Source organism: Sorex araneus, chromosome 1 (assembly GCF_027595985.1).
Source record: "Sorex araneus isolate mSorAra2 chromosome 1, mSorAra2.pri, whole genome shotgun sequence".
Classification (NCBI taxonomy): Eukaryota; Metazoa; Chordata; class Mammalia; order Eulipotyphla; family Soricidae; genus Sorex; species Sorex araneus.
In genome coordinates, this window is record NC_073302.1 from 335,489,366 (window position 1) to 335,501,960 (window position 12,595).

The 12,595-nt window shown below is 40.5% G+C and overlaps 1 pseudogene; it reads right to left on the reverse strand.

Annotated features, from left to right (window-relative positions):
- Positions 1–217: 217 nt before the first annotated feature.
- LOC101545120 (E3 ubiquitin-protein ligase RNF130-like) lies at positions 218–1,208 on the reverse strand (annotated as a pseudogene).
- Positions 1,209–12,595: the final 11,387 nt, after the last annotated feature.

Consider the following 12,595-nt stretch of genomic DNA (forward strand, 5'->3'; position numbering starts at 1 on the left):
ATTGAATACGCCACGGGTAGCTTGCCAGGCCCTGCTGTGCGAGATTCTGTGTCACTCTCTTCCAGGAGCTTTGTATTATAGTCTCTGGATCTTGGCCATTGATGAGATTACATGGTGCGGGTGTATGTGGAGGGGAAGTTTGTGGGTGTGACTGCCAAGCTACCAGGTATGATTGGTAATAATGTATAAAAATAGGTTCTTTTGTCCTTCAAGGCAATCAGTCAGATGTTGTTTTGATCATGTAGCAGAATGTGAGGGCACTTCGAAGGCCAAAACTGGCAATAATGAATCACACTTTTGTGACCATAATGCGGGCGTCAGCTCCCTGTCCTGGGGGAGAGGTGTCATTCCCGCTATCCGCAAGGGTTCCAGGCCCCAGCGAATTGTCACTGCCAGCCAGCTCTCCCCAGGCTGCTCAGCAGCTCACAGCCTGGGTGCATGAGGGTCAGCTGCTCCACATCCAGCGCTACATTCTCCATGCACGAAAATGATGCCCAATCCCTTTAGGATGTCCAGTTTACACATCAGGCAGGTGTAGTGCTCACTGAGTCAAGGGTCCACGCAGAATTTGTGGAACACGTGCTTGCAGGAGAGGATCCGGACCACATCGTTCTACTTTTAGCTCTCGATGCACATGGCACAGTAATCAAATCCGGGTCTGTCTCCTTTTCTCCTTTTTTTATGGTCTTGGTGGTCAACTTGCTAATGGCTTTCTTGGCCGCATCTCCCAGGCGACGCTAGTTTCTATCAAGGCTGTTTGCATAGCAGATCTTCTGGAAGAAGTAGAAGATCATCCAGGCGGAGGAGATGATCATGAGCACAATGAAGGAGATGGGCACGAAGACCAGAGAGCTGGGCTGATGCCTTCTGGGGGCATCCACGAGCCCATGGCAATGGTCATGTACAGGGGAGACGTTCTTCTCCAGGTAACTCAGGATGTCCTTTCCCCGCAGCTCCATGATTATGATGGTGATGATGTCCCCTGTGCCTGATGATGTCATCCTGACTGGCTCCTCCTTGGACTTCTCACTGTAGATGGCTACAGCCACTGCGTTGTGGAGTGCAGCCCATGATATCTTCCCCTTGAAGGTGCAGTTTCCCCTCTGAAGCAAGGCAATCCACTGTTTGATGCTTTAGGGTACTCGTGTCTGGAGGTCACAGCACAGCTGATCGGGGCAGGCCTTGGGCTGGGCTCCTGCACTGCTCATTGATGAGCGCCGTGGTTGAATGCCTGTGCCAGGCCACATGCTGAGCACTGCTCATGGCCACAGTGTTAAAATTATAAAAAATAAGTCTTGCATTCTGTTACTTTATATTCCATAAATGAGTGCAATCTTTCTGTCTGTCCTTTTCTTTCTGACTCATTTCACTTAACATGATGCTCTCCATGTTGGCATGAAAGTTTGTAAGTCTCTAACTGTACCTCACAGTGATTCATTAAAAATAAAAAATTAAAAAAGAATAAAAATATTATTTTATTACATAAAATAAAAACAAAAAATGAAAACAAGAAATGGAGATGTATAAATGTCAATGATTTGGAAATGAGAAACACAATCTCAGATAACACTAGTATAGAGAACAAAAATAAGATTACAACCTATAAGGAGAAGGATGATTAAAATATAAAACTAATAAAAATTTAGTATAAAATATCACTGGTATCATTGTTACTGTCATCCCACTGCTCATCGATTTGCTCGTGGGTACCAGTAACGTTTCCATTGTGAGACTTGTTGCTACTGTTTTTGGCATATCGAATACACCATGTGTAGCTTGCCAGGCTCTGCCATGCAGGTGGGATACTCTCAGTAGCTTGTCCGCGTCTCCGAGAGGAACAGAGGAATTGAACCTGGGTCAGCTGCATGCAAGGCAAGCAAGGCAAGCAAGGCAAACGCCCTACCTGCTGTGCTATCGCTCCAGCAAGTATAGTACAAAATAAGAGCATAAATATATTAAAATTAAAAATCAAAATAATTTAACAGAGAAAACAATTTATATAAATAGACTTTAAAGACAGAATAATATCTGAATAAAGTGTAAAAAACGATCCAATTTGGAAAGGCGAGAAAGAAGGAGGACCCAGCTGGTTGCTGATTTGTTAACTTCCATCTCCCACACTCCCAGCTCCGGCCTCTCTCTCTGGATCTACTCCGCTCCTTTCTCTAGTCTCTCCTTCCCCATGTCTCTCTCTCGGAACCCCTTTTTGCTCATGGTGCAATACATTGACAGTTACCAAAGGCACCAAAAGATCTTACAGGAAGAACATTGAGGCAACATTATTCTCTTGTATCTGCAGGCCAGTAATCTAGGCTTCCAGAAAGAAGATATAAAACCAAAACCTAAGCCTTCCTTGGGCTGAAAAGCACTTGGATTTACATACCAAAGACTGTGCTGGGCTGCCACTTGAAATCTACATTGTCAATTACAAACCAGGCAGCACCTGAAATCTACATCCCAAAGACTAGGCTGGGCCAGAGCCTGGAATCTACAATGTAACAATTCAAGCTTAAAAGGTTCAATAACAATAGCAGAACACCTATTCTCTAGGATAGATACTCTTTCAGCAGGACCCATCAATGATGAAATCCCATGGTTGTGTTTCTCTTCTCCTTGTCCAACAAACATATAAGCATTCATAATATTAATCGTTTTGTATGGGCATAGCAAGAGATGCATTAAACTTTTAGAATTGCTCTCCTGGGGCCATCTCGATCTCAGACTACAGTGCTCAGGCCAGATTAGTCTTTCCTATCCCTAGCAGGGTCCTAGTCTCGTCATTACTTTGAGATGCATGACAGCACTTGTCCATGATCAGACTCTTAACTTAGAGTTAAGAATGAGGCACTTTGGCCAGGCCCATCTCGATGCCAGGGTAGCACATAACTTACCGCTTTCCCTGGGTCCGTCTCGTCCCCTGTTGGGACCCTGCCTTTTAGAGGACTAGGAACTGAGGGCAACCAAGGCTACAGTCAAGAAAGCAGATGCCAGGGCTGGTGCAATAGCACAGCGGGTAGGGCGTTTGCCTTGCATGCGGCCGACCTGGGTCCGATTCCCAGCATCCCATATGGCCCCTTGAGCACCGCCAGGGGTAATTCCTGAGTGCAGAGCCAGGAGTAACCTCTGAGCACCGCAGGGTGTGACCCAAAAAAAAGAAAAAAAAAGAAAGCAGATGCCCGGGAATTAATAATATTCAAAGCCAATTAAATCCCAATTGCAAAGGCATATTAATAAATGTCTTTCTTTGTCCATGCAAAAGGACTTGCTCTGAATAAGCTATGCAAAGGACTCAAGGAGAAGATTTACAAGTCAACAGAACACTAAGAAAGAAGCTACAAATAAACACAGAGGAATGGGAGCACTGTGACGGGAGTAACCCAATAAACCTAAACTACCTGAAGCTATGTAATCCTACAATAAAGGAGGGGTTATATAACTAAAATATCAATCACTGTATTCATGAAATACTATTATTTACAGTGTTGTAAACTCCAGTGTCTAAAATAATTTTAAAAGAGAAAAACCCCCAATAATTTCAAATTGTTATATAAATTTTGCAACTTAAACAAAAATTCTTTATGTTTTTTCTTAAGACTGGATGAAATGATTTGAAAATTGATTTATAGGATGTTTAAGAATATTAAAATCTTATGAGAAAGGAAAACAGTGAAGGATTATAACTTCCCTCACATATAATACTTACAATAAAGCCATTATAATAAAACCAAGGTGACACTTGTGTAACAACAGACAAGGAGGTCATTGGAACAAAACTCAGAATTAGATATCTTAACCCAGAGAGAAAATAATGCACTTTAATATTTGGTGTAGCCATACCTGCATAGCCATCTAAATGGAAGAACGGACTTCATTTAACTCCAAAGAGATCACCTAGTCACAAAAATGTCTCGGACACCCATTCCTAGCTGAGACCTCTCAGACAGGGTAGGGCGAGCTCACCCAAACAAAGCCCCAGCAGTCACTATCATACCCCAAAGTCTCCAGCCATTTAAAAATTCAACTTCAACCGAACTGCCCAGTTAAGAATTCTGGGGAGCTCATGGCTGATCCACAACACTGGTAGGATGTAAGGTAACATAATGTAAGATTGGCTGTAACCAACCAATTTCCATGAGCACAAACATTAACACAGAAGGCTTAATTTGCACAGCAGCTTAGTCAACCTTCAGACAAGGACTTAATGTCCCCACAGTAAGATACAACAACTTTTACAAATTTTCTTCCATGAATGCATTTTTTGATTATTCCATTAACCATTTAGTGGTAACAAGTAATATAAAATAAATTATCAGCCTGCTACCAGGGCAGGCTTGAGGGGTGGATGAGAAAATGAAAACAAAGGTGAAAGGAAGATGACAGTGGTGTTTGAGTAGCAAATCACCATGAACAAATTTGTAAACCACTGTATTTAAATAAAGTGTGTGTGGGGGAAGAACATACAAGCTCCATAAGCTTCAAGTGTTTATGCAACAGATAAAGAAATGGCATATTTTCCTGTTAAGTCACTGTCACTGTCATCCCGTTGCTCATCGATTTGTTCGAGCGGGCACCAGTAACGTCTCTCATTGAGAGATTTATTGTTACTGTTTTTGGCATATCCAATTCTCACGGGTAGCTTGCCAGGCTCTGCCATGCGGGCTCGATACTCTCGGTAGCTTGCCGGGCTCTCCGAGAGGGGCGGAGGAATCGAATTCAAATTGGCTGCATGAAAGGCAAACGCCCAACCGCTGTGCTACCGCTCCAGCCCATTTTTATGTATAAAACAAAAATTTATAGGTTTTTTGTTTTATATATAAATTTAATTAATATAAATAAAATAAAATTATATTTTATATAAAATAAAAGTGAGATAGTTTATGTAATACAAATATCCACATTAATTTCTATAATGTACAAGCAGTCCAATTAAATGACAAAAATGCCAAGCAACAAATCTAATCAGTATGTTTAATTAGACAATTTACATAATGAATAGTATAAGTCTATATGAAAAGATGTTTGAATTCATTGATAATTAGGGAAATGCAAAGTAAAGCAATAATGAAGCATAATTTACATCTATCAAGCTAACAAAATGATAAAGAACTCAGTGGTATGTATCAAAAATGCTTTGTGCTTTTGAAAATTTGAAATATTAGACTCTTTTTAGAAAGCAACTGGAAAAATCCACTAAAATTTAATTTGATAAACATTACTATATTTCCAATAATTGATTGCATTAAAACAAATGTATAGCAATTCATGAGAACATATTTGTTTATTATAGCATTGTCTGTAGTGTCCAGTAACTGGAAAACAAAGAATAATTTGTCAGGGAAATGATTGAATAAATAATGATAATCACACCATAAAATACTGTGCAATAACTAAAAAAAATTCAGACAAGATGAGTGATTTGGAGTAATTTCCATAAAGACACAACTTATAAATGTAAGGTACATAAAGTTTTGTATAAAACAATAATATCATATTTTCCTGTGTAATTATGTGCTTGTGAGAATACCAATGAATGTTTGTCTGTAGTGTATGTATGTGTGTATGATAATCTTATTACGAAGAAAAATGTGGCAGGATGGATATCTATCCTTTTACAACTTTCCATATACTGGCACAGAGAAGTGTGCATGAGATTTTGAAGAGGAGCGGACAGAGAAATATGTGTCAAAAGAAGATGAGACATATTGCATTTCCTGACTTTAAATTATACTATAAAACTCTAGTAATCAATGCTGCATGGTCCTGGAATAAACACAGACTCTAAGGCCATGGAATGAAATTGAGAGCCCAGAGAAAACATCTTAATTATTAAATAAAATTAAAAGACCACCAGACCATCTGATCGATGAAGAGAGGTAACCTCTTGGATTTGTGATTATTTTATCTCCTTTCATAACATGATATTGACATTTGGTATTTGTCCAATGAACATTATCAGGTAAATGAAACAAAACTGTGATTAACATTTTTTTGCATCTGTATTGCAAATGATTTAAAATTGGAATATTTGTTCTTGTGAGAGAGCGTGGAAGGTGCCGTTAGAAGAGAACTTGTGTACTTGTGTTTAATGTTCCTGAAAGGGGAATTCTTTCAAACTCTCTAAGAACATAAAATCTCCATAATATGTGATCCCAAGATCTTTGAAAATAAAAGACTAATGATATGAATTTCCCATTTAAGAGGGCTTTCTTTCTTTTATCCCCACCACCCCTCACCCACGTGTGAGTTTATTGTAGTTCCAGGGGGGCAGTATCCAGAGTTCACCACCACTGCCCGGCCACACTCCAGCCCCGTGCTGGTTACCGCTGTTCCAAGGACACGCTCAGGCCCTGTGCTGGCTCCCACAGGCAGGTTCTTTTACTTCAGGTCCAAAACTTCATTTTTTTCTTTTCTTTTTTTTTTTACTATGATGGTAAGCCTTTTATTTATTTATTTATTTATCTATCTATTTATTTATTTATTTATTTATTTATTTATTTTTGAGTCACCATGTGGACAGTTACAAAGTTTTCAGGTTTAAGTCTCAGTTATACAATGCTCGAACACCCATCCCTTCACCAGTGCACATATTCCACCACCAAGAATCACAGTATAGCTCCACCCCGCACCCCCACGCCCCTAGCCCCCCCCACGCCCCTAGCCCCTCCATCCTTAGCCGCCCCCCCGCCTGTGTAACTAATAAATTTCACTTTACTTTCACTTTGATTGCATTCAATATTTCAACAAAACTCACTATTATTGTTTGGAGAGTCTCTCCCCTAAAGTCAGACCTGCTGAAAAGGAAGCATTAGATAATTTGTTTTCCATTGCTGAGAATGAAGAGGTATGAGGCCGAGTGACCACACTTAGCAGCCTCATGGTTTGGGGTTTCTGTATTTTAGTATTTTAGTAACTAAGTCCAGAGAGATATCTGCCAGAAGTTGCATCATTGCCAACTTGTACTTCTCAGTTACATTATATTCCGCATATGAGTGCGATCTTTCTATGTCTGTCTCTCTCTTTCTGACTCATTTCACTCAACATGATACTTTCCATGTTGATCCATTTATATGCAAATTTCATGACTTCACGTTTTCTGACAGCTACATAGTATTCCATTGTGTAGATGTACCAGAGTTTCTTTAACCAGTCATCTGTTTTGGGGCACTCTGGTTTTTTCCAGATTCTGGCTATTGTAAACAGTGCTGCAATGAACATAGAAATGCAGATGCCATCTCTACTATACCTTTTTGCCTCTCCAGGATATATTCCCAGGAGTGGTATTGCTGGGTTAAATGGAAGCTCAATTTCTAATTTTTTGAGAATAGTCCATATTGTTTTCCAAAAGGGCTGAACCAGTCGGCATTCCCACCAGCAGTGAAGAAGAGTCCCTTTCTCCCCATATCCACGCCAACACTTCTCCCCGCATCCACGCCAACACTTCTCCCCGCATCCACGCCAACACTCAGGTCCAAAACTTCTACTGCAATTTGCAACATTTAAAAATTATACAGAAGAGGCAGACAGAAGGAGAGAAATGAAGGTGGGAAGAAGAGAGCAACAAGTAGTAGGTGAATAGGCATCAGGGCTTCAGTTATCTCAGTGATCTGAGTGAGGGTAGAGCAGATACCAAAAACACAGATTCACCAAAACTGAAACGCGAGATCTAAATGGCAACCACTGAAACTTTATAATGTGCCTGTCAAGTTGACAGGTCAGGATGGAGTGGGGACTGGGATGGGGAGGGAATCTAGGGACACTAGTGGAGGGGAATTAACACTGGTGAAGGGACTGGTGTTGAATTATTGTATTCCTAAAATGCAATTATTGGAGATTCGACCCGGGTGGCTATGCCTTTGCACAGCTGCTTGCCTGTGGAACGAGCAGGATCCAGAGCCAGCTATATGACTTGGGGTTCCAGCGAGTGCTTGCAACCATGTATCCAGACTGTGAACTAAGCTTTTGCTCCATTCTGCTCCAGGAAGGGAAATGATTCAATTTCCATCTTAAATTTCCCTGGACTTAATTACTAAAATACAGAAATTGTAAACGGTAGCGGCTGCGCGACTTTTTATCTCTTCATTCTCATCAGTGGAAAACTAATTATCAAATACTTCCTTGTCAATAGGGCTGTATTCTTGGGGGATAAATTCCAACAAGAATAGTGAGTTCTGTGTTGAAACTCCAACAACAATAGTAGTTTTGTCTTGAAATATGGAATGTAATCAAGGTAAAGAGAAAAGGAAGTGAAATTTATCAGTTATGCGAGGGGGGGTTTGGGGGGTGAGGGGTGGGATGTATACTGTTTTGTTTTTTTTTCTTTGGTGGTGGAATACGGGCACTGGTGAAAGGACGGGTGTTTGAGCATTGTATAACTGAGACATAAGCCTGAGAACTTTGTAACTTTCCACATGGTGATTCAATAAAATAAATAAATAAATAAATAAATAAATAAATAAATAAATAAATAAAAAAGAAAAAATGCAATTATCAGTAACTGTAAATCATGGCTCTTTAACAAAAATTTAAAACATTGTCTACTTATGGTTCACCTTCCATGGCAAAAAATATGAAGAGTTTTAAAAGAAAATAAAGATAGAACTACCATATGATTCAGCAATTTCACTCATTGGTATCTACCTCAGGAACAAGAAAACCCAAGTTGAATAGACATATATACAGCTATGCTCCTATAGCTTTGTTTATGATAGCCAAGATCTGGAATCTGCAAATAGCTCAAGTGCAGATGAATAGATAAAGAAAGTGTGATATTGTTACATAAACACAACGGACTACTACTCAGATCTAAAAATGAAATGAAATCTTCCATTTTGCTGCATAATGAATGGAACTAGGAGGTGTCATATTAGAAGGAAATATATAAATAGCAGATGACTTCATATGTATTATATTAAAAAAATAAGGGGAGGAAAGAAACAACATCCAGTGAAAAAACACTCATACATTTGACCACAGAACTGAGGTTACCAAGTGGAAGGAGGGGAGGGGAGGGTGAAGGGAAGGGTCCTCTGGATGATGGTTGAGGGGTATGAGCACTTCTGCGGTAAATGTGGTGTGGTAGCCTTGTGCCCTTAAAACAAACATTTACATTCTTGAGAGCCATTATTTACTCAGTAGAAAAAAATGTGTGTCCTAAGGAAAAAAAATAGGCTTTTATCTGTCAATAAGCATATGTTGAAATCTTTCTTTCTCCAGAATGTCTATTTATTATACTATACTATATTAGTGTATATGATACTGTACCATACTATACTATATTCAACTGTAGTATAATATAATGCAATATGCAGTGTGATATTATACCTCACTATGCTATGCCTACTAGGTATTGTGTCACATTATTCACAGATTTATGTGATCATTTACATATGTATCTTTTACTAAATAAAAGAATGATGCTTTTGTTTTCTTTCTAGAGGTTTTGCAGTCTTACCAGAGTCCACATATACCTGGTTCATATATTTGGTTCTTGATATACATTGTTACAGAAGTAAATATTACTCTGAATTTAGAGGTATATATAAGAAAAGGAACATATTTAGCTGAAAAATTATGACAGCTTTCTGGGTATCTAAAATGGACATTGCAAGGTTCCTTTTCTTGATGGGAGAAAGGCTCATGCTATCTTTTAATTGATGTAATGTATGGGATAAATACTTTAAGACCTAGAAAATGCCATTTATAATTACCATTTTAAAGCTTGTTAATTCTCTACATGCATCTTATTTTTTAATAGATGCTCTCACAGTTTACAGATTCATATTTTCTTTGTGGCACATCATTGTGAACAAACACACAGTATTCACAGCAAGCTTCCTCACAAACCAATGAAATAGAATAGGTAAATATAGTTCTCTGTTTATTGAATGAAAAATAGTTTTACAGGGGTAATTACAAGAATTTCCATATTCACTTTTATTTCTATTTTTTAAATGTTATTCTTTTTTATTCAGAATGACAATTTAATTTTATTTTTTAAATTGCGGGAGACCCCAGGGGGCGGGGGCGGCGACCCCCGCCCACCGCAGATAGATATTTAAACCCACCTCCCCCACGTGTGCTTCCCTTTGGATCCGGCTGCGGAGCGAGCATGATGGAAGAGCCCAAGGGAGCGCCCTTGGACTCCAGGCAGCCCACTGAACTAATTCCGGCATGGGACCAGAGACCCCACGGTGCGCTGAAACAGTGGGAACTGGGCATCCCCCAATTCTTTTAACCTGTCTCTCTCTCTCAACTCCTCCCTCCTGAACACAGCGCAGGACTTCTCCATCTTATGAGCACCATAAAAGGGTAAAAGTTTGTAGTGATGTTATTTCTGGTTGTACTTTCCCTGGACTTTATACAGAAACCCAAGCGCGACCTAATGTCATCTTAGCATCAGCAATATGTAATATGTCCCTTCTTAATGGGTCGGACTTTTGTGGGAGATCCTAACAAGAATAGTAAGTCTGTTGCTGAAATATTGAAGGCAATCAAAACGGTAGCCATCTCTCTAGACTAAACTAAGCTATATCCCCATGCCAGCTGAGAAGAAATTTTCTTCTTTCTCGGGAAGAAACGCGGCGTGTCGTCAACTACAGTGTGATGTCCATTAAACAAACAGACCTGGTGGCGTGGGAATGGGATATAAGGGGAAAAATTATGTACATGGAACAGTGGGACGCTGGTGGAATCTCGAGCCGGAGCCGATACCAGCGCAAGACCTTCGGTTCCAGAAACTGCTTGCAGACACTCTACTAGTCTATCAACTAAGCCAGAGCCCCACGTCTGCTGATGACGGGAAATAACCATCCTTTTCGTTTTTTTTTTCCCTTGTCAGGCAGCGTGGCGATTACTAAACAGGCGTGAACTCGGTGGCGCGGGGCAAGGGGGAAAAAGAAAAGTTATGTAACAAACAGCGGGACTTAATATCTCTATATTCTTAGTAGTGGAGAACTATCAAATGCCTCCTTGGCAATAGGACTGCTTTTCTTTTTTGGGGGAAACCCCAACAACGGTAGTGAGTTGTGTGTTGAAACATGGAATGTAATCGAGATAAGGCATAAACGAAGTGAAACTTATCAAGTACAAGGGTGGGGACTGGGGAGGTGGGAGGGGGCGGCAGGTATACTGGGGGGGTTGGTGATGGAAGATGGGCACTGGTGAAGGGAAGGGTGTTTGAGAATTGTATAACCGACATAATCCTGAGAACTATGTAACCCTCCACATGGTGATTCAATAAAATTAAAAAAAAACAAACAAAAACAAACAAAAAAAATTATTTTTTTAATCACTGTTAGACATAGTTACAAAGCTTTGCTGTTTGAGTTTCAGTCATACAATGATCAGTCATCCAACACCCACCAGAGCACACCTTCAGCAACAAAGGTTCTCAGTATCCCCCCCCCAAGCAATTCTCCTCCTGCCTCTATGCAGACAATCTCCCCCATACTCTCTTTTTTTGTATTGCTTGTTATGAATAGCATGAGATGTTGCATAGCCGCAAGAGTGGCTGTGTGTTCCTGGAATTCTAAAATTTTAGATAATTCGGGTCTGGAGAAATCTCTGCAGCAAGCTGCTTGGTTTGGAGATTATTTTGTATGTCTCTGGATCATGGCTGTTAAGGAGTATAAGTAGCAGCCGGAGGCAGTTTCTGGTCGTGACCTGCAGGGCCCATTGGGACAGGGCCATCCATGAGAGGGACCAGCCTATCCCCTACTCCCTGAACCTTGGAGTTTGCCGTCAATGAACTGCATATCTGCACTTCTAATTGGGTTCTGGAAGTTGGCAGCCACAGGGGTCTTAGGAGACAGGTAAAGGGATGATGCCTGCCCATCCCTTTCACTGTTCACTGAGGCACCCCAGTGAACTTGGCCTGACTTAAAGTCTGGAGGCATCTCTGCAGCGAGCTGCTCAGCTTGGAGATTCTTTTGTGTGTCTCTTTATTTCTAGTTTAATTGTCATGATAGACCAAAGACATTGTTTCATTCTACATGTGGAAAAACAGGCCAAAGGGAGAAAGTATTTTGCTTGAGGTCATAGGGCTGTAAGTGACGAGAGGATTTGGACTCAGGTGTCCCTGACTCTGGAGTCCAAAGCTTTGCCCTCCACTGCTCACCTGGTGTTTCTTGTTAGTTTGGTCAGTGTGGTTGGGGAACCGAACAGAAAGGAGAGATTCTGACTGTCCAGACTTTGGGTCCCAGACAGGATCAAGAGGTGGATGTGTGGCATGCTGGGCTTGTGAGGTGGTAGTGTGGTCAGGGACAGAGGTAGTGGGGTCATATGGAAGGGTAGGAAATCCGGGCAACTATGCAGGAAACATCTTTACTTGCTTAGTGAAACTGTGGGTAGAAGGATGCCCTCAACCACAAGTCTGAAGGGGCGTCTAAGGATTAATGGTAGACAAGTCACCTTGGCTACTTGGGTATGCCCTTGAGGTGATGGATAGGTCTAGAATATTCCAGAATTACATATATTCAATTTCATGCTCTTTCATTTTTAAGTTCTGGATCATAATAATGGTGAATGCCCATAGTCTAGAGTGGGAGTCCCCAGTGATAAACTTAGCACATTAAATCACTAATCATATGATTCTAAA